Below are 21,967 nucleotides of genomic sequence, written 5' to 3'. Positions count from 1 at the left end.
TTGTTTATCTCAAGGTTACTCCTCCAGATATTGCTTATGCTGTTCACATTATCAATCATTTCATGGTTGCCCCTAGTTCTCCATACTACGATGCTCTGATTCGCATTTTGCGCTATCTCAAAGGCACTTTGTTTCATTGTCTTCACTACTCCGCATAGTCTTCTCAACAACTTCATGCCTTTTCTGATGCAGATTGGGCAGGGGATCCTACTGACCGTCGTTCCACTACTGGGTTCTGCTTCTTCTTGGGCACTTCTCTTATCGCCTAGCGTAGTAAAAAGGGAATCCATGTGCTAAGATTTGAGAGTCCCAAATCGAGTCTCCTCTTATAATAGTTCAGTAATGGCTTGCTCTAAAGTGGGCAAGGGCAAACGATGGAGCAATGAAGCACGTACATGCTCAAAAGTGTTATAAAGAGCCATAAGGAACTGTAATAGCACTGATGATTCTAATAAGTAATAAACAGCTATGCATCCTCAGAATATGCCTATGTAGGCTCAGAAAGAGCTAGCTGGTTCCAAACAAACGACATCTGGGATAAGAATTCGTTGATAGACTGATCAGGTGCCTGGCGTATGTGATGAAGAGTCTGTAATAGTTGATATTGATGAGCATGGCTAGTGGTCTGATAACGGCCCCTCAAGAAATCCCAAATTGCTTTGGCAAAGGAAGTAATTTGAGCATCATCTTGGAACCGGCCAAACTGGAGATGAATAAAGGGAACTAAGGTAGCTCAGAACCAGGTGATAATTTGATAATTCTTACTTTCCCATTCGTCAAGATGGTCATCGAATGCAGAGTCAGTCTCATCCGCTTTTTGGTTAGGTTTGAGAAGAGCACCAGTAATAATGCGCCAAAGGCATTTCCTTTTGATGAAGCTAGAGAGAGCTTGGGCCCAACTAAAATAATTTGACCCATCAAGGATAACAGAAACAGAGTGGATATGCTCGGTACGATCCATAATGCTCAAACAGTGTAAAAAAAAGAAGATGGTGCTTTTAGAGGCCGATTTTGCCAAAATAGAACACACCAACGGATTTAGGAGGCTAAAAATAGGTAGGATATGGTCTGAACGAGGCCAAAAACACAACCAGAAAGGTAGTAAAGTGGCTAGTCAAAGTTGTTTGACCAAAAAAGGAGTACCAACACTAGGGCTGACGTCACAGCAAGGAGGGCTGACGTTAGAAACGCATGGCGCACGTTAGCAAAGGTGCGCGCGGCGCATGATAGCAAGAAATAGCAGCGGCGCACAGTCAACCAAGGCTGACGTCAGCGATGATGTTAGAACATGCGGCTCACATTAGCAAGAAGCAGCAACAGCGCACAGTTAACTAGGGCTAACGTCAGCGATGACATCATAACACGCGGCTCACGTTAGCAGGCGAGGCCGCGGCGCAAGATAGCTCATGATTGGAGTAGAGGCGCGTAAATGTGTGTAGAAGACTGGCGGCGGGTTTGGCGGCGCGTGGAGATGATTCGGATGGCGTTGGCTTCGTCTTGAAGAGACAAAGATGATCGTATAGGCCAATCATTGAAACAGGAAAGGACGAGATACACAAAAACCAGCGTGAGAATGAATCAATCAGCTAGAGAAGGTAATGAAGACGAAGAGGAGGCTAGAAGAAAATCCTAGGCTCTGATACCATGTTAGATTAGTAGAGAGAGGGGAAAATATTATGTATTTTATATATTCAATCTATCAATTACAATAGGAGAAGCCTATATATATAGGCCAAGAAACCTAGGTGTACAAGAAACCTAGGTGTACAAGAATATAAGAGTCGTAAGTATAATAGGAATAGATAATAACTAACAACTCCAAAAGCTAGCATTGCAATAGACTGATTTATTTATTTATTTATTTTTGCAGGGGGTTACAACGGCAACCAATAAAACACTAAACATGAACTCACCTAAGAATGCCCCAATCAGAGGTATCCCAAATCATTCAAAGCACAAGAATATGCCCCTTTAGTCATTTGTTCCTTTTTAACCAAAAAAGCTGAACAATATCATGTATATCATGTATTCTCCATTATCATGTGCATGTATGTGTGGAATAGCATGTTTTCAAGGTTGTCTTTATACATAAAATGATGATATCCAGATAGCCAAATCGAGGGAATGAAACTAAGGTCTCAAGTGTGTTAAATACAGCACAATGAAAGATTCAACGGAGGATTCAAAAACTACGACATATAGAAAGTAATTGAGTTCCACCAAAGCAGAGTTAATTTTTGTCAATGCACATTATTATTTCTCCACATCAGAATATCGCCAAAAATAAAATTGAATTATATTTTTGTTAACAACTATAGAGAGGGAAGAAGTTTATGACCCAAAACTTGTTACGTTTATGTAAAACCCAAGTTATATGTAGAATTATTTTTGGATAAAGTAGTAGTTAAATTAATTTGTACGGGTAATTTAATAATTCTAAGAAATTAGGTTAATAACCCTTTATGTAAAGAAGAAAAACAAAAGAAAAAAAAGAGAAAAGAAAACAGAGCCTCGTGAAAGTGTTGTGGAAGGTTTGGAGGCTGTTGCTCAAGGGTTTGAAAAGTAGAAGAAAACAAAAAAAAAAATAATAATAAAAAAGAGAGAAGAGGGAGGATTCATAGAGTGGTGGTTTTGCTTTATTCATCACTTAAGTAAGATTTATTTTATTGTATTCCTATCTATGAATTTAGTGTCAATATATCATTAGATGATTTTTTTGGGCATATATGATTATATAAATATATTGATATAGTCTATGTTGGGGGTGTCGGTTTGCCCGACTTTAGAGTGTATTTTTTTGCATTCCGTTTGGATGGTTTATATTTTAGTATTGATATGTGATAAGTTAAGGTTAATGGTGGTGTAATTTTGGGATGCAAGTTTGACTGGTAGTAATTAAAAATTATGTATGTTTATAAACAACAATAGAATAATGTAAGTTTTGAAAAAATTGTTCAAGCCCTAGTGGCTCTGTTTCAATGCTGAGGTTTGGGAATTACTGATAGACTATAGGATTAGCTTTTTCTATCATAAATAAAAGAATGATGGATGCATTATGGTGATCACTAATAATTGTTTATGTTGTGTAATATTTTATTAGGTTTGTGAGATTGAGGTGGATCTTGGTAATTTTAGATTAGCTTGGGAAATATTTTTTTTTAAGTGTTTGAGGTAAGTAACCTTCTATCCCTGTTGGTTCATTTTTATTCCTATTGAATCATTTAAAATTATAAATATTTATTTATAACCTTCATGTTCTCTTTAAATAAAATATGGGTCAATTATAAAACAACATTAAATATTATTATGAAAATTATTTGAATATTTTGTGAAACTAGTCTGAAAATTGTACCAAAGGTTTATTTTGAAAATATCAAATATTTTATGTAAAAGTTGTGTATTGTTTGAATTTTGAACATCACTATAGTCTGACTACGATTTAGACCCTAGCCAATGGGGGTTATTTATTGGCACAGAGCTAGTTTCTTTTGGGGCTTTACCACCGGCCTATGTGTGGTTCTGGGCCTTGTCACAGACTAAGTGACCGTAGTCACCAAGACTTGGGTTTTGTGAATCGCATCATTGAACCATCTGAATATTGAACCATCGATTTGAACAACGAATTTACTTTGAATTATCTTGTTGGCTTTTCAAGTAAAATGTATTGTACATTGTTTATTTTTAGCTACGAAACGATCTTACAAATAATTGTTCATTTATTGAATTGTAAAAAAAATTATATTTATTTGTTAGTGACTATTTTTTTTTTTTTGTATACTTGATTCAGCTAGCAGTGATGGTTGGTTATTTACTAGGCTATCTACCTTACCCTTATTTTATTATTTTTTTTTTCCACATTTTGAGGAGTAGAGCTGCGCAAGGTTTTTACTTGTGGGAGTGCCAAGAGTAGGACTATGATTTAAGTACTTGGATTATTATTTTGTTAGTGGATTATATTAGTGGACTTGGTGAACAATTTCATATGATAAGAATTATCTATTTTTATGGATATTAGCATTATGATAATTAAGGATTTAATTTGAGTATTTTATAGTGTTGGTTATGTGTTGGACTCTTAGCCTTGCATGCTCACTTAATTGAGTGTGCGGCGTTGTAACGGAGCTTGGGGGGTGACAGTTTATTAGCTTATGCAATCAGTAATAAGAAGCTTACATTGCACAATCAACTATTAAGACTTTCAAAGAGTTACCAAAGTTCATGTTATTGAAACTTTAATACACAGGTATCATCTTTAAAGTAAATCCTCATATTCTCAAAAGGTAGATATAAGAATAAGACTAAAGTTTATGAAACAAGTGATAAATTAGTATGAGCTAAAGTAGTGCTGAAGTACGACTTACAAGTACTGCAAATTCGGTAGCAGTCCAAGTTGTGGAACCAGTTGACCAGACAAGTTTGCATTTATAAGATCACTGGGTGTACACAAATAGAAGCAAAATTCATCATCTATCACACCACTGAAAATGGTAGTATGAAAGCAACAATAGTTTCAAATAGCAACTTATACCATAAGAATTGTCGCAGATGTTAGCAACTTACACTCTTGAAATGCTGTTCTCATTGTTGCATGTTACGTTAAACCAAGTGCAGGGATTGACAAGTGTAGCATCCCAATTTTGCAGAAAATTATTAGTATTAGCTAATTTGATCTTCAGCGCATTCAAGGCATCACATGTTCTTCATGAAAGAGGCAATCATCAGGTACTTGTCAAATGCATTACATTGTTAGAGAATCTTTCCAAGGTATTCTACTCCTATATTTACCTCTTTCCTTGCTTAAGTTATTAAATGATTAGCACTCTACGTTTCTTCATTGATCAGTCTATACAACCCTATAACTAGGGTACCACTTGTAATAGTTATATCAATCTTAATACAATATTTCACTTTCACCATAATTCTAACAAACATCATCAACCAAAACAATTCTCAAGAGGAGGTAAGCTACTAAATTGTCTAACAGACTAACACTAATACATGAAGATTTTCAAATTCTACAACTTAATTCAAAGTTACTAAATACGACATCAAGACCTTGTTTGATTAGTGGATTATAGCACAAGATTAGGATTATTAATTCATGGCACTCGCATTCCATTGTGTGGTTTCCAATTTTATTATTCAAATTAGATTTTTGTGGCCATTTTATCCAATAAAATTGATGGATTTTTTAATCCTACAACTAATAACATAAAACATACATATAATTGAGATTATATATTTCCATATCTATTGAGAAACAAACATGGACAAGAGAGAATTATGTACCTCACTAATCTAACTGGATAACTAATCCTACACTAGTCTCATGAATTGTTAGTGCTAGGGTATACCTCCTTATTGGAGTATGGGACCCATTTAGTTTATTAAAATATTTAATTTAGTTTGGTGTTGGTTATAATATATTTTTATATATTATATCTAATTTTTTGGAGGTCCAATGGATATTTAATAATATGTTTGGTAACAACTAGAGTTTTGATAAAATGTTCAAAAAGTATTTGTTTTTGTTTTTTCCCAAGTAAAGGCAGCGCCTGTTGTGTGTGTGTGTGTGTTGGGTGATCATCTTCGGTGTGGTGATCATCATTGTGGACAAGCGTAGTGCTGCTATTTTGATTTGGTGGGTTTGGCTTGGTGGTGTAGTAGAAATTGTACTTGGTTTGTTGTTACTACTGTTTCTGATTCGAATTGATTTGGGTTATTATTTTGGGTCTTTTACAACTCTGTTTCAAAAACTTTTGTTCATCTATTTGGTGAGGTCTTTCTTCTTATTTATTTGTGATTATTTGGAATTCACCTAAGGGTGGTTTATGAGACCATTCGTGTCTCATTCGTAATCGTTTGGAAACTTTTTGGTCGATAGTGGAATCAGATTTCGATCCCGTGTACGTACCTCACATTAAGGGAACCACGTAAAATTCTTATGTCGCTATTGATTTAATTTTTCCACATTAGTTTTTATTTCCACTGATTGATTTACTCGTGGAAAATCAACTATTTTTCCTAACAACTGGTATCAGAGCTTACAGTTTATTTTGGTTTGTTTATTTGTGTAAATCAATGGAGGAGAATGTGGGTCATATGTTTAAATTCCATGGAAGTAATTGGGTAACTTTAAAAACTAAAATGGAGGACCTATTATTTTGTAAAGATTTGTATGGGCCTATTGAGGGTGATAGTAGCAAACCCGAGAGTATGAAAGATGATGATAGAAGAGACTTAATCGAAAAGCCGTTGGTGTTATCCGTCAATGGATTGATAACAATGTGTTTCATCATATTGCTACTGAAACTTCGGCACATAATTTATGGAAAAAATTAGAATATCTTTATGATAGAAAATCAGCCACAAATAAAGCTTTTTTGTTTCGAAAGTTGGTTAATTTAAAATATAAAGATGACAACCCCACTCCAGAACTTTCAATTTGAATGAAATAAAGAGTATTTTTAACCAACTTGCTTATATGAAAATTGTTTTTGATGATGAGTTGCAAGCTTTGATGTTACTTAGTTCTTTGTTTGAAAGTTGGGAGACTTTGGTTGTGACGGTTAGTAATTTGGGGCCCGATGGAATTTTCACAATAAGCCAAGTCACTAGTAACTTGTTGAATGAAGAAACTAGAAGAAAATCAGTGGGTTCTTCTCATTCGAAGGCATTTGTTATGAGAAGCCGAAGCAAAACAAGGGGGAAGAGTAAGACTCCTCATGGTCGTGATCAAAGCCATGACAAATCAAGAGATGATTTTTTTTCAAAGAAAGACATTGAGTGCCATTATTGCCATGAGAAAGGGCACATGAAGCAGGAATGCGAAACCTCAAGAACAAGGAGAAAAGGCGTGACAAAAATGTGGATAAGAAGTAAGAAGACACGACGACAGTTACTATCGATGATCTCATGGTTGTTTGTGAAGATGATTGTGTCAATTTTGACGGCCAGGAGAGCAATTGGGTGATTGATTCCGGTGATTCTTTTCATGTGACTTCTCGAGTTGATTTCTTCATTACGTACACCAAAGGAGATTATGGTTGTGTTCGAATGGGTACTGAAGGTTTGTCCAAGATTATTGGCATAGGTGATGTTTTCTTGGAAACAAATTTGGGCTGCAAGTTGTTGCTTAAAGATGTGAGGCATGTTCCCGACATTCACCTCAATTTGATCTCTACCGGGAAGCTAGATGATGAAGGCTACAACAACAAATTTGGTGATGGAATATGAAAGCTCACAAAGGGTTCTTGGTGGTGGCTAAGTGCAAAAAGACTCGTACACTTTATTTGATGTAAGGAAAAATTTGTAAAAGTGTTGTCAATGCACTTGAAGATGATACTTCTACCAAATTGTGGCACAAGTGGCTTGGGCACATGAGTGAAAAGGGACTGCAAGTTTTGTTCAAGAAAGAGCTTTTACCTGGTTTGAAATGTACACATTTTAAAACTTGTGTTCATTATTTGGCGGGTAAACAACATAGAGTTTCGTTTCATAAAAATGTTGCTTCTAGAAAAGAAAATGTTTTGGAATTGATTCATTTGGATGTTTGTGGTCCTTTAAAAGTAAGAACACATAGTGGTGCACTTTATTTGTTACTTTCATTGATGATTATTCAAGGAAAGTTTGGGCTTTTGCACTAAAAAGTAAAGATCAAGTTCTAGATGTGTTTAAGCATTTTGAAGCCATGGTGGAAAGAGAAACAGGGCAGAAATTGAAGTTCATCTGAATAGACAATGGTGGTGAATACATTGGGCCATTTGATGAGTATTGTTGCAACCAAGGTTTTTGGCACCAAAAGACAGTTAAGAAGACTCCTCAACAAAATGGCATTGTCGAGAGGATGAACGCATTGTAGAAAGAACAAGGTGTCTACTTTCACATGCTAAATTGCCAAGATCTTTTTTAGGTGAGGCAATGAGGATAGCAGTTGACGTAATCAATTTGTCTCCTTCCTATCCTTTGAAAAGTGATGTTCCGGAAAGAATTTGAACCGAAAAAGATGTGTCTTATAAGCACTTGAGAGTGTTTGGTTGCCGAGCCTTTATTCACATTCCAAAGGATGAGAGGTCCAAACTTGATAGCAAGTCAAGACAATACATTTTTCTTGGCCATGGATGTGATGAATTTGGTTATAGATTGTGGGATTCGGTCGACAAGAAAGTTATTCGAAGTCGTGATGTTGTGTTTCTTGAAGACCAAACAATTGAAAACTTTGGCAAAGATGATCAACCGGAGCAAAAAACTAGTGATCTTATTGACATGGATCTATCTCCTTCATCTTCGGTCGATGATGAAAATGGGGGAGAAGTGCAACCACCTCCTGAAGATTTAGATGATGATGCTAGTCCAAATGAAGTTGAGTCAGAAATTGAGGAAGAACATCCAACTCAAGAACCACCACCACAACTTGAACTAAGGAAATCTACAAGGGACCGGCAACCTTCAAGAAAGTATCTTCCCAATAAATTTGTATTGATTTCCGATCAAGGGGAGCCCGAGAGCTACCAAGAAGCAATTGAGCATGCAAAGAAAGGTGATTGGAAAAAGGTCATGGAAGAAGAAATGAATTCCTTATTTGAAAATCACACTTACGATTTGGTGAAATTGCCTAAAGGGAGGAAAATTCTAAAAAATAAGTGGATTTTCAAATAGAAGAATGATGGCAAGAATATGAGGTACAAGGCACGTCTTGTTGTGAAAGGCTTTGGGCAAAAGAAAGGTATTCAGTATATTTGGTTTCAATTTTCTAAATTCAGTTTTCTAAAAATTGAGTTTTTTTATTTTTCGTGTTTTTTTGTTTTTAGTGAATATTTTTAAAATGTTAAGCATTTTTTTTTTACTTTTTTAGATGCACCTTACTTAGATGTATCCAAAAAGTAAAATATTTGTGAAAAATATTTTTAAAAAATAAATAAATATACAAAAATATAAAAAATATATTGAATATATATATATATATATATATTTTTGGTATTTAGTGAATTTTTTAAAGATTTTTTCACGAAAATTATAATTTTTAAGTCTATTTATGTTAAGTGTGTCTAAAAATTAAAAAAATTACTTAAAATATTTTAAAAATTCAGTAAAAATTAAAAAATACGGAAAACAAGAAAGTAGAATCTTCTGAAAAGTGTTTTCAAAAAACTGGAAACAAACATAGTGATTGACTCTGATGAGATTTTCTTACCAGTTGTGAAGAATCTTCTATTTGGGTTGTACTTGGCATGGTTGCAAGTATGAACCTTGAAGTTGAACAACTTGATGTGAATACTACATTTCTTCATGGTTGAGCCGAGCTAAGGAAGGGCTTTCTTTAAAAGATGGGCTGCACGTTGGGCTGGGGTAATAGTTGGTGTAGCTCGGTCTTAGAGTTAAACGAGCTAGGACCAGGTGAAGTTCGAGCCGAGCTATGGGCTAGGGTGTTTGGGCTTCGCAAAGTTGGACCTCACCCTTGTTAGCTCGGTCAGAGAGTGCTACAGTTAGCTCGGTTTAAACAGCTAAAACCGAGGTACAAGGACCAAGCTAGGCGTTGCATTTGAAAGCACCGGATTGAGTATGTCAAAGGGCTACTGTTGTTCAACCGTGGTAGTCATTTCACTTGGCTTACAGTGATGAGACTCCTTGGAGGACTCTGTTAAGAGAAATAGAGTCCTACTAGGATTGTGCAAAACCATCTCAATTGGTTGGTAATGAGTAGGGTGTGTGATTCCTAGGAGGACTCTCATAGGGAGAGTTGGAATTCTACTAGGATTGTGCCACACAGAATCTACAAAAACTCGTAAAAAGACCTATGTACAGGTATCACAACTTTGATTCTCGAATACATAGAACTTTTGTCTATTTGTCTATTTCACTGACTTAGGCATCGGAGAGGTATCCGGCACACACCTGCCGACTAGCTCACTTTTGTGTTTTCAAGGAGTAAAGCAACGATGTTTGGAGGAAGCGCAAACTTGATCAACAAGATTATACGAGAAGATTATTGCGTGCTCGTACAATTGGCGCCGTCTGTGGGAAGTAGACAAAGAACAAAACCTCTTGATCAAGTTCTCCTCTCTAGTTGAAACCAATGGCGCACGATGAAGACTTACCGCAATCTGCTGTTGATGGGCAAACCCCAGAGAAGGGTGGGAGGCGCGAAGGTTTACCTTCCATCCTACCCATGGCGGATTTAGAACCTCAGTGATGGAACTCCCAGAGGGATGCGAAGGAGAGACGGGGCACGAGCCCCCGCCGCTCTCAAAGTCCTGAAAGACAGAGGCGGAGGCTGGATCCTCAAGTTTTGAAGGATTGCGTGAGCGAGCAAGATGAATTAATTAGGAAGATGACGGCAGATATGGAAACAATGAAGCACCAGATAAAAGGGAAAAGGGTTGCGACAGGAGAGAGGCGTAAAGGCAACACGCCCCCTCGCCACTTAGAAGGTCGTGACAGACACACCACACCATTGCAAGCAGAAAGTAAGAGCCTCAAAACAAGTGATACATCAAGGATTTCCAGGACTCGGCACTCCAGGTTTGAGAGAACGAGGATTGAAAGGTCATACACAGAGGGAAACAACTATCGCCCCTCACACACGCACCAGACGACATCCAGGCACTCGGAGTTGCCCAGATCAGCGGACTTATGGACAGTACTCGAGGAAAGGGCCCGATGGAAAGAGGACACTAGGGCTCGCGACCCACGCAAAGTTTCAGCACTACAGCGATTGGTCCGTAGGACACATGGGAGTGTCGACGTAGGGATGCCAATGCCACGCCTTGCTTACGAACTAGCAGATAAGGTATTACCAAGGCTGCAGAGCTCGCCGTTCGTTTCGGCAATAGAGAACGCACCACTACCTTTTGGCTTTCACCAGCCCAAATTCACTTCTTATGAGGGGACAACGGATCCCTACATGCACTTAAGCCACTTTCGCCAGGTTATGGCAGTATACCAGCGAAACGAGGCCCTAATGTGTATCCTGTTCCCATCCAGCCTTGGCGACCTTGGTTTAACTTGGTTCGAAAGGCTACCAGAAGACAACATCGCCTCATGGGCACAATTGGCAAAGACGTTCGTGACTAGATTCAGAACGAACACCAAAACACCAGTGGAGATCAACCAGCCACTCTCCATTGACATGGGCGAAAAAAAAACATTGAGGTCTGACAACAGTCGCTATTGGGAGACCTTCAACCAGATTGGGGATTGCCCTACCAATCTTGCTGTTGCACAATATAAACGGGGTTTACCAGTCGGAAACAAATTAAGGGACTCAATAACAATGATGCCACCCCTCACGATGGAGGCCCTAATGGATAGAGTGCATCAACACATTCGAGTAAAGGAAGATGGCACCTGTGCTGAAGCAAAATTTGGCACAACAATGATGCCAAATAAAAAGACTACGGCGAAAGTCAACACGGTAGAACAGCCAAACAGGAATGGGCGCGGCAGGCGAGCCAACAGAGAGGACCTAGAAAAAAGGAACTTAAGAGTCCGCACTGCAATTACCATAGTATTCAATAAACCTATCTACCGGATTCTGAGTGAGATACGTAATGAACCTTTCATCCGGTGGCCAGCTAAGTTGGGAGAAGTACAAAAAGGTTATGACGAGAGATCCCGGTGCACCTTCTATGATGAAAAGGGGCACTGCACTGAAAATTGCACGCCATTGAGGCAACATCTAGAGGAGTTAGTGGCAGCTGGGCACTTGGACCAGTACATAGAAAGAGGGACACAACCAGCCCCCCAGGACCACAACAAACTGAACGGGATGCTAGACGACGGTCCACCCCAAGGCGTGATTAACGTCATACATGGGATCATCGAACCTGAGCGAGTATGTGAACTCAAGGAGATAATCAAAAAGGCTGAACACTTGAGGGAGGTATTAAGTGCACAACCTACCATCAATAAGGGCAGAACAGAGGCTACGAATGTCATATCCTTCTCAGACAAGGATCTAGCAAGGCTACATTGCCCTCACAATGACGCACTGGTGGTGACTCTACGTGTCAAAAATTTCGACATCAAGCGGATTCTGATTGACCAAGGAAGCTCATGTGAGATAATGTACTACGAGACCTCCAAACAATTGAAATTGGAGGACAAAGACTTGGCACCTGCGACATCCCCCCTTATCGGATTCAACTCGATGCCAGAGTGGCTAGTCGACAAGATAATCCTCATAGTCAAGGCAGGAACCATGACAAAACAGGTGAAATTGTGGGTATTGAAAGTCCCTTCCACTTACAACATAATCTTGGGCCCATGCGCTCAGTGGCATCAACCTACCATTAGGCATTACGATTCCCCAACGAAACCGGCGTGATTGAGGAAGTCTTAGGAGACCAAATCATGTCGAAGCAATGTTTCGTCACAGTAAATGGATGCCGTGCTGCAAAAGGGTTTGTGCAGACGGTGGAAGAGCCAGAGAGCAATGAACTGTTTACAGATATTGGCAAGGCAGCCGAATAGAAGGCAGTGGAAGACTTTGTAGAGGTAAGGATAGATGAAAAGAACCCAGAAAAGTTCTTTTTGCTCAGCTCGTTGTTGTCTAGCACTGAGAGAATAGAGGTCATGGAATTCTTAACCTCTAACATCGAAGTGTTTGCCTAGACACCATACGACCTGCCTGGCATTGACCCAAACTTCATTTGTCACCAACTCAATGTCCACCCAACTGCCAGACCAATTATACAACGCACTCCCAGATCGGCACTCCACCACACAGAGATAGTGGCGGAGGAAGTGGAAAACTTACTGGAGGCAGGAGCCATCAGAGAAGTGCACTATCCCAGGTGGATCTCCAATACTATTGTAGTGCCAAAGAAGAACAGAAAATGGCGTGTTTGTGTGGACTACAAAACAGTCAACAAGGCATGCCCAAAGGACAGTTTTTTCCTTCCATAGATAGACCAACTAGTAGACCTGACGACAGAACACAATTGACTTAGCTTCCTTGATGCGTATAGAGGTTACCATCAGATCGCTATGTGCGAACCAGACCAGGAGGTCATATCATTTACAACACCTAGATGTCATGTTTGATTAGAAGGATTAGAGTATGGGATTGGGATTATTAATCCGTGGGCCCAATTATCCTATGTTTGTTTTGACATTTTGTTTTAGGATTATCAATCCAATGGATAATTAATCCAACAAATTTGTAGGATTATTAGTAATGGGGTAGGGGTGGGATTGTGAATACCACACTAATTTGATTGGATTATTAATAAATCACTATTAGTCTTGTGAAACCAAACATGGCCAGAGGGTTGTATTGTTACAAGGTCATGCCCTTTGGCCTAAAGAACGCAGGGGCAACATTCCAACGGATGGTCACCAAAATGTTTGAATCATTGTTAGGCAGAACAATGGAGGCTTACATAGATGACATGGTGGTCAAGAGCAAGGATGAGAAGGACCATCTCAGAGACCTAGGTGAAATGTTCCAGATTCCGAAGAAGAACAAGTTGCGTCTAAATGCATCCAAGTGTGCATTCGACGAAGGATCAGGCAAATTCCTAGGCTTTCTGGTGACCAACCGAGGTATAGAAGCAAACCCCTCTTAGATCAAAGCAATCCAAGATCTTAAGAGGCCCAACATAGTTAAAGAGGTGCAGCATCTCACTGGCCTCGCAGCTGCACTCAACCAGTTCATAAGTCGGTCGTCGGATAGATGTCGGCCAATCTTCCAAGCCTTAAAGGCCAAGTTTGAGTGGGATGAAGAAATGCGACCGGGCCTTAGAAAGCTTGAAAGAGTACATGTCTTCTCCACTGTTGTTAGTAACCCCAGTGCATGGAGAAGAGCTCTTTTTGTACTTAGCAGTTTCACAGCACGTAGTTAGCGCAGTGTTGGTCAGAGCGGAAGAAATCCAACACCTGCCCATCTTTTATGCTAACAAAACCTTGCTGGGCGCAGAAACTAGGTACCTACCATTGGAAAAACTAGCCTTAGCTTTGATGATGGCCTCAAGGAAGTTATCACATTACTTCCACATCCACACCATAATCGTCCTAACAGCCTTTCCCTTAAAAGCTTTATTTGAGAGGGCAGACTTTTCTAGACGAATCTTGAAGTGGGCGGTGGAATTGGGACAATTCGGTATCAAGTTTCAACTTAGAACCGTAATAAAAGCCCAAGCTTTGGCAGACTTTGTGGCTGAATTCACACCAGGAAGCCATCACATCTACCCAGTTGACTTGACCGATACAACCGAAATGGGGATGAAAAGTACCGCAGGAATTGCGCAGCCCCCAAAACATGATGCCCACCTACATTCCAAGCCATACAGAATTGAAGACAGGAAGCAAGGGGCAAACCATGCTATTCCTAGCAAGGACTCATCAACAAGTAAAAACTTGGGGCAGTCAGATAATGAAGAGCAAACCCCAACAGCAGGCGTGGACTTGGAAAAAAACATCAGCAACACACATGACCCCAAGACATCATCTGACCCCTCTACTTGCTGGAAACTATTCGTCGAAAAGATGTGGAAGCTCTTCGTGGATGGAGTATCCAATAGGCACGGTGCAGGACTTAGCATAGTCCTCATCTCACCAGATGGCCTAATAGTGGAACAAGCAGTCAACCTGGGCTTCCCAGGATCAAACAATGAGGCGGAATATGAAGCACTTTTAGCAGGCCTAAAATCAGCACTTTTCATGAAGGCCATCGAGCTAATGGTATACAGTGACTCCCAGCTAGTAGTAAACCAGATTTCAGACGACTATGAGGCGAAAGATGAGAGGATGGCTAAGTACCAAAAGTTAGTTAGAAAGGAGGTCATGAAGTTTGAAGTAGTACGGATCGAGCAAATCGGCTGAGAAGAAAACAGTAGAGCAGACGAACTAGCAGGTTTTGCCTCAATAGCAGATACATCTATCCCACATCCATTACTGATCGACTTCCTACCCAGACCAAGCATTGAAGAACCCGAAGTAGCTGAGGTATGTTGTGCCGAACTAGGCCCTTCATGGATGGATCCCATTATAGTATTCTTAAAAGACGGCATCTTACCTGAAGAAAAGAAAGAGGCCAACAAAATAAGAGCAAAGTCACAGCGATTTTGGCTCTCTCCATCATTGGCGTTATACAAAGAATCCTTCACAAGACCTTACTTGAAATGTGTCCATCCTAGCAAGGTCGAGGCATTTTTGTTCAAGACACATAAAGGCGTATGCGGAAGCCACCAAGGGGGAAAATCATTGGCTTACAGAGCAATCTCACAAGGATATTGGTGGCCATACATGTAGGCAAATTCTGAGAAGTATGCCAAAAGGTGCGAGAAATGTCAAAAGTTCGCACATCAGATACACCAACCAGCCAGAGAGCTTCTACCATTAATTAGCCCATGGCCTTTCGCCATGTGGGGCCTGGACATAGTGGGACCATTTCCAACATCACCCGGCAACAAAAAGTTCTTTCTTGCAGCAACAGACTACTTCACAAAGTGGGTGGAGGCAGAAGCACTCGCATCAATAAAGGAGAAAGATGTGAAGAAGTTTTTCTAGCAGAAAATCATAACGAGGTTCGGCATACCCAAGGCCCTAATATCCGACAACGACACTCAGTTTGATGGCAAAATCTTCAGGGGCTTTTGCGAGGAATACAAGATAGAATTCTACAACTGTACACTAGCATACCCTCAGGTGAATGGCCAGGCATAAGCATAAAATAAAGTCGTCTTAGATGGTTTGAAGAAAAGGTTAGAGAGAGCCAAAGGCAAGTGGGCTGAGGAGCTTCCTCATGTTTTATGGGCTTATCGCACCACACCTCGGCGGTCAACTGGTGAAATGCCTTTTTCTTTGGCATATGGCATGGAGGCAGTAATCCCACTAGAAGTAGGCCTCCCCACTATTAGAAATGAAAATTTTGACCCAGCCTTGAATAGAGAAGCCATAGCCTTGGAACTCGACCTTGCAGAAGAGAGAAGAGAAGGATCTCTAGTTCACATTACTTCGTACCAGCAGGAGTTATCCAGAAAATATAACAAAACGGTGCATCCGAGACAGTTCAAGATTGGGATTGGGTATTACGCAAAGTAATGGGCAACACTTTGGTACCCGAAGATGGCAAGTTGGGACCTAACTGGGAAGGGCCATACAAAGTGGTTGGTTTAGCAGGCAAAGGGGCATATCACTTGGAAGATAGAGACATCAAGGCTATTCCCAGGCCATAGAACACTGCCAATCTCAAGTTATTTTATTTTTAGCTTTCTCTTAGAATATTTGTAATTTTTTTCCCTTTTTCAAATAAAACAAGTAATTTATTTTTCCAGCATAAGTCTTTCTACTGTAAAAGTTGTTCTCAGTCATTGCCAGCAAGGGGCAATCAAAAAGTTTGGCAGGAATAACCAAACAAGTTAGCTCTCTTCAACCGAGATAAGGATCTAGGCTGAAGAATGTTGGCCAGAAAAACCAACATTGAGCTCTCTTCAGCCAAAATCATGATCTAGGCTGAAGAAGATTGGCAGGAATAACCAACTTTTATTTCTCTTCAGCTGAGATCAGGGTCTGGCTGGAGAAGATTGGCTGGATTAGCCAAAAATTTTAGCTCTCTTCAATCGAGATAAGGATCTGGCTGAAGAAGATTGGCTGGATTAGCCAAAACTTTTAGCTTTCTTCAGCTGAGATAAGGATCTGGCTGAAGAAGATTGGTTGGATTAGCCAAAACTTTTAACTCTCTTTAGCCGAGATAAGGATCTGGCCGAAGAAGATTGGCTAGATTAGCCAAACATTTAGCTCTCTTCTGTCGAGATAAGGATCTGAGCTGAAGAAGATTGGCTGGATTAGCCAAACTTTTAGCTCTCTTCAGTCGAGATAAGGATCTGGCTAAAGAGGTTGGCAGGAATAACCAACATTTATCTCTCTTTAGCCAAGATAAGGATCTGGCTGAAGAGGTTGGCAGGAATAACCAACATTTATCTCTCTTCAGTCGAGATAAGGATCTAGGCTGAAGAAGTTGGCAGGAATGACCAATATTTATCACTCTTCAGCCGAGATAAGGATCTAGGCTGAAGAAGTTGGTAGGAATAACCAATATTTATCACTCTTCAGCCGAGATGAGGATCTAGGCTAAAGAGGTTGGCAGGAATAACCAACATTTATCTCTCTTCAGTCGAGATAAGGATTTAGGCTGAAGAGGTTGGCAGGAATACCCAACATTTAGCTCTCTTCAGCCGCGATAAGGATCTAGGCTGAAAAGGTTGGTAGGAATAACCAGCATTTATGTCTCCCCAGCCGAGATAATGATCTAGGCTGGAGAAGGTTGAAGATAAACAGATTAAAAAGCTAATAAACCGAGATGGTTATCTCGGCTAAAAAAGTTCCAAACATACCAATTAAAGTTAAGACAAACTGTCACGACCCCATTCCGCCCATAGTAGAATGGTGTCGTGATGGCCAGTAATCCGAGATTGCCGAAGGCCAACTTTCAAAATTCACACACAATCAGAGTATTACATATGGGGCTAACATGTGCGGAAGTAATATATACAAATCTAATTAGTCCATAAGAGCTGTGCATAAGTCAAATGAAATGGCATACATCTGTACATAGCTTTACAAGTTGATTATAAGCAAAATAAAATACATATTACATCTTGACTAAAAGGCTTCTCAAGCCGACATATACAAAATACATGAAATACAACTAAGAAGCATAATCTTCAAGATTGCCGACATAACATGGATCAAACATCATCTTGCAAATAACACATCTCGGTGTCACCGCCTTCATGCTTGTTACCTACATATATATAAGGAGAGGGTGAGCTTGGATACTCAGTGAATGGTATAAGTAATAAAGGGGTTAAATGAATGATTCCCGAGGTCCTTGTCAAAACAATACATATATCATAGCTTGTTCAAAACATGGGATGAATCAAGTTCATCAATCAAATCTTGGCCTTTCAAATCTTCTTGGGATGTTTAATAACATCTACATAATACATGGGGTGATGACATTTCTGACAAAACAAACCCACCCGTTCATAGACCGTCGGTGGCAAAACAAGACAAAACAAGGGAATAATCGACCCGGAATCGTTTAGACAAATCCACCCATACATCAGACCATCAGTGGGGCCATCCGTTCATAGACCGTCGATGACCAATATCTCTCAAACATGATGCTACATGGGCTTAAAGAGTCCCCTAGCACGTACGGACTTTCCAAGAATGTCATCCAAAACAAGGCTAATACTTGATACACAAAATAGGGATAATCATTCATGCTTGATCAAATAATTTTACAAAACGAAGAAAAGCTTTATCAAAACTTTATAACATAACTTTATTAAAAAAACCACTCACATAGTTCTTCGGACGTCGGGGTTAAAACAAGGATCCAAGACCTACAAATATATGGCGAAGTCTACTAAATGCACTTCAAGAAGACAAGAAGAGATGCTCAAAGATGGATATGAAATGCATTCTTAAAACAAGCTTTACATGAATGCATATGATCTAGGGAAAACATGCTGGATTCTTCTAGGGAAAACATGATGGGTACCAACCAGGTCCTGGAATGGATGCACAGAGATGATTTAGGCTAAAATGACCTAGCTGGGTGAACTCAGGAGGTCTTGGCCGAGGTCCCACACCTCTTGGCCGAGGTGTGGTAACCTAGGCTTCAGTGTGCAGCTGCCTGCCGAGGTGTTACAAGGTGCCGGCAAGGGTGTACCATGGTCGGCCTAGGTGTGCAGCGGTTATCTTAGGTGTGCATGCAAGATAAACTAACGTGCAAGTGATCATGCAAGGTAGGCCAAGGTGAGATATGATGCTTGGCCTAGGTGTGTGATCTAGGCAAGAGTGGTCTCGGTGATCACACTTAGGGAAATGGAGCCTGGAAATCTGGGTTTCCTCCTTTAAGGACATGAAGAACATGAATGTTAAAATCATAACTTGTTATAACAAAATCTGAGGTTTCATGCTATGAGTTCGAAAACATGGACCTTGGTACCCATACTTGACGATCATATGAAAACAAACACGAAAACATGGATCTTGATACAAACTTTCGGATCAAAACATGGCTTTTCCTCAAGAACACATGAATATCACTTTCTTTTTCTAAAACCGAACTTCAAAGCAATGCATGGTTCATGAAACATGCTAGATCATGCAATGTGATTAGATCAACATAAAGAATAACAAGAGTAGATCACGAATCTAACCTTAAAACACAGATCTACCGGTTCGATCTCTAGGGATTAAGCTTGGAAATCTACTCCTCTCTCTAGAACTCCTCTTCCTCTTCCTAGAGCTTCTCTCTCTACCTAGAACAGAGATATAGAAGTGATAGGTTTTCTCTCTCTATCGGTTGATTTAACTCTCTACTGGGACATGTGGCACTACCGGGTTGGTTCTCCTCAAAAGGTGATAGAAAGGCAAGACATGTGTAAGGCAAAGTGTATACAACAAGCTAGATGACATGGGCACTCCTGCAGGTAATGATCTCGGCTAAGGACATAGGCTTCAGCAAGTAAGGTCTCAATGATCTCTGCTAGGAAGGATAACACTTGGCCAAGCTGTGCCACACCTCGGCTTAGATGTGCCACACCTCGGTCTAGGTCATTCCAGTCCCAGAACAAGATCACTCGGTGCAAGGATCAAGGATCTAGGGCGCCTAGATGATAACATCTCGGCCTAGGTGATGCACACCTCGGCCTACATGATGACATCTCAGCCAATATGCCTAGGTGATGGTGGAGGTCTACCAAAGTGGTTCCAAGATGGTCCTAGGGGTAAAAGGTTCAAAGGTGTGACCTAGGCTTGACTTGACCTAGGCTTGGCATGACATGACCTAGGCTTGGCATGACCTAGGCTTAACATACCAGGGAAGGAACAAAGCATGCAAGTAACACTTAAGCAAAACAAGACAAGATTCATGAATGCAAACTTAACAAGACAAAGTTATGTAAATGCACATGAACATGACTAAGACATGAATATGGGTTGTTACATCCTTCCCCCCTTAAAGAAGTTTGGTCCCCAAACTTAACTTACCTTGTCCCCAAAACAATTCCGAATATTAGATTCTCATCTCTTCTTATCATCTCTAGCCTTTACCTTAGGACAATCCTTAATACGATGACCCATCTCACCGCATTCAAAACATGCTCCAAATGTCCGATGACAAACTCCAAAATGTCGCCTTCCGCAACTTGTACATGTCAGCCTGGCGCCACCTTCCTGATTCGTGTTATTGGAACTATCCATATTTGTCTTCTTCTCGGCGTCATGCTGGTCTTGGCGATTGTCATAGGTCTGCCTCTTTTTTTGATTCTCCCCCAAACTCTGACTTCTGTTCAAGTTGGCTTCTGCAAGGATGGCTTTATCTAACACTCCAGCATACGTTGGCATGTTAAGCAAATTAACCCGGTCTTGAATTGATCCACGAAGCCCACTTTCAAACTTTCTAGCCTTCCTATATTCATCGTTGACCATGTGAGGTGCATACCTTGCCAACTCGGTGAAAGCACGATCATATTCAGCCACTGTTTTCCTACCCTGTGACAACATCTGGAATTCTGTGGTCTTGCAATCTCGGACACTGAGGGGAAAGTGTTTGTCATAAAATAACTCCAAAAATCTGGCCCAAGTCAAGTCTGGATGACCTTCTCGGATCATCATTGTAGACGTCCCCAAACGTCCCGGGAGGGAAATCCCGTGTTGTACATTTGGGGTCACTACAGTTCAGGACTCAATGTCACGGTCCTGTATCTAATGTCGCAGAGTGCAATGCAAGACCGATGAATCATCAAAGAGTCCAAATCCGGCAAATCATTTTTTTAAAACGGATTTTTTTGAAAGAAGTGCCAAACATGGACTGCTTTGCCAGATACAGAGTCACCACCTAAATATTTTATTTTTGGAAAATTTAGGAAACCCTGACTCGTTGCCTAAGGCCACGTGTCCGTCAACACCAAAGTTGCCTCGGCTCGGGAACTTGGGTACGATTAAGGAAGGTCACTTCGTGAGCACCCCCGCTCGCCCGATCAAAAATCGGCCTCTACTAACCATGATATCGAGTTTTGAAAACATTATGCGTTCTTATTCCGGTTATTAGCCTAGATTTACTATGTGATGCACACAGCATACAAGTATAGACTGGGTCGCCTGAATTGGAACGAAACATCTCATGTTTGTTTTAAAAAACGGTTTGCTACTTGCAAGTAGGTTAAAATGTGGATTTGCCACCCTCAGGTGGGCTTAGAAAACAAGATGATTTGCCACTATCTAGTGGGCTTAAAACTCGCATTTAATGAATTGTTCCAATTCGGATAACCCAACCTTCACCCACAGGCATTCAGGCAGGTATATCATATAAGCACATAGCCTCATGGTAAGTATGCTATCATGGCAGTCACTCACACACATACAAGGATGCTAAAGCATAAAAGCTTACTTAGTACTCCAAGCCAAAGCCAAAACAAAAGCTATGTTAGAAATTAATGCATGATCCTAACTATGCTGAAATACCTAATGCAACACATGCAAAATGCAACTAAGATAGGCTCGGCTATTCTAAACATGGCATATGATGATGCTACAGCTAGCATATATTCAATTTGGAATTTGAAATACAAATGCAGTTAGTATGATGCGCCGAGCCTGGTGCATGCAATACAGATGAATGATGCAAACATGCTATCATACTATATGCTAATTGAAACATGCCCTAATCTAACCATCATAAGCTGGTAAATAAAAGGGAGAAAGACGTGGGGTTGGAAAACATACATCACACATATGCACACTTATTACAATTGTGCCCTCACTCGGAGGGTCCGAAAGAATAATACAATCCGAATGAATAGTACAGTCTGAATAAATACAAAATCCTAATTAATTAACAAATTAATCTAGAAAAGTAGATAAATTGGCACGCAAATCCATGGACCGCCTCAGCTCTATTCTAAATGATGAATGATGCATGCTCGAGTTGCCTGGCGCGAAAATTCAT

The 21,967-nt window shown here is 40.2% G+C and overlaps 1 pseudogene; it reads right to left on the bottom strand.

Moving 5' to 3' along the window:
- LOC114258812 (BRASSINOSTEROID INSENSITIVE 1-associated receptor kinase 1-like) overlaps window positions 1-4,917 on the bottom strand; it is a 55,762-nt pseudogene extending 50,845 nt beyond the window's left edge.
- Between the last annotated feature and the right edge of the window lie 17,050 nt (window positions 4,918-21,967).

Source organism: Camellia sinensis, chromosome 2 (genome assembly GCF_055761805.1).
Source record: "Camellia sinensis isolate YWXY chromosome 2, ASM5576180v1, whole genome shotgun sequence".
NCBI classification, from domain to species: Eukaryota; Viridiplantae; Streptophyta; class Magnoliopsida; order Ericales; family Theaceae; genus Camellia; species Camellia sinensis.
Note: the sequence above shows the minus strand (reverse complement) of the source record. Positions and strands in the feature narration are given on the sequence as shown.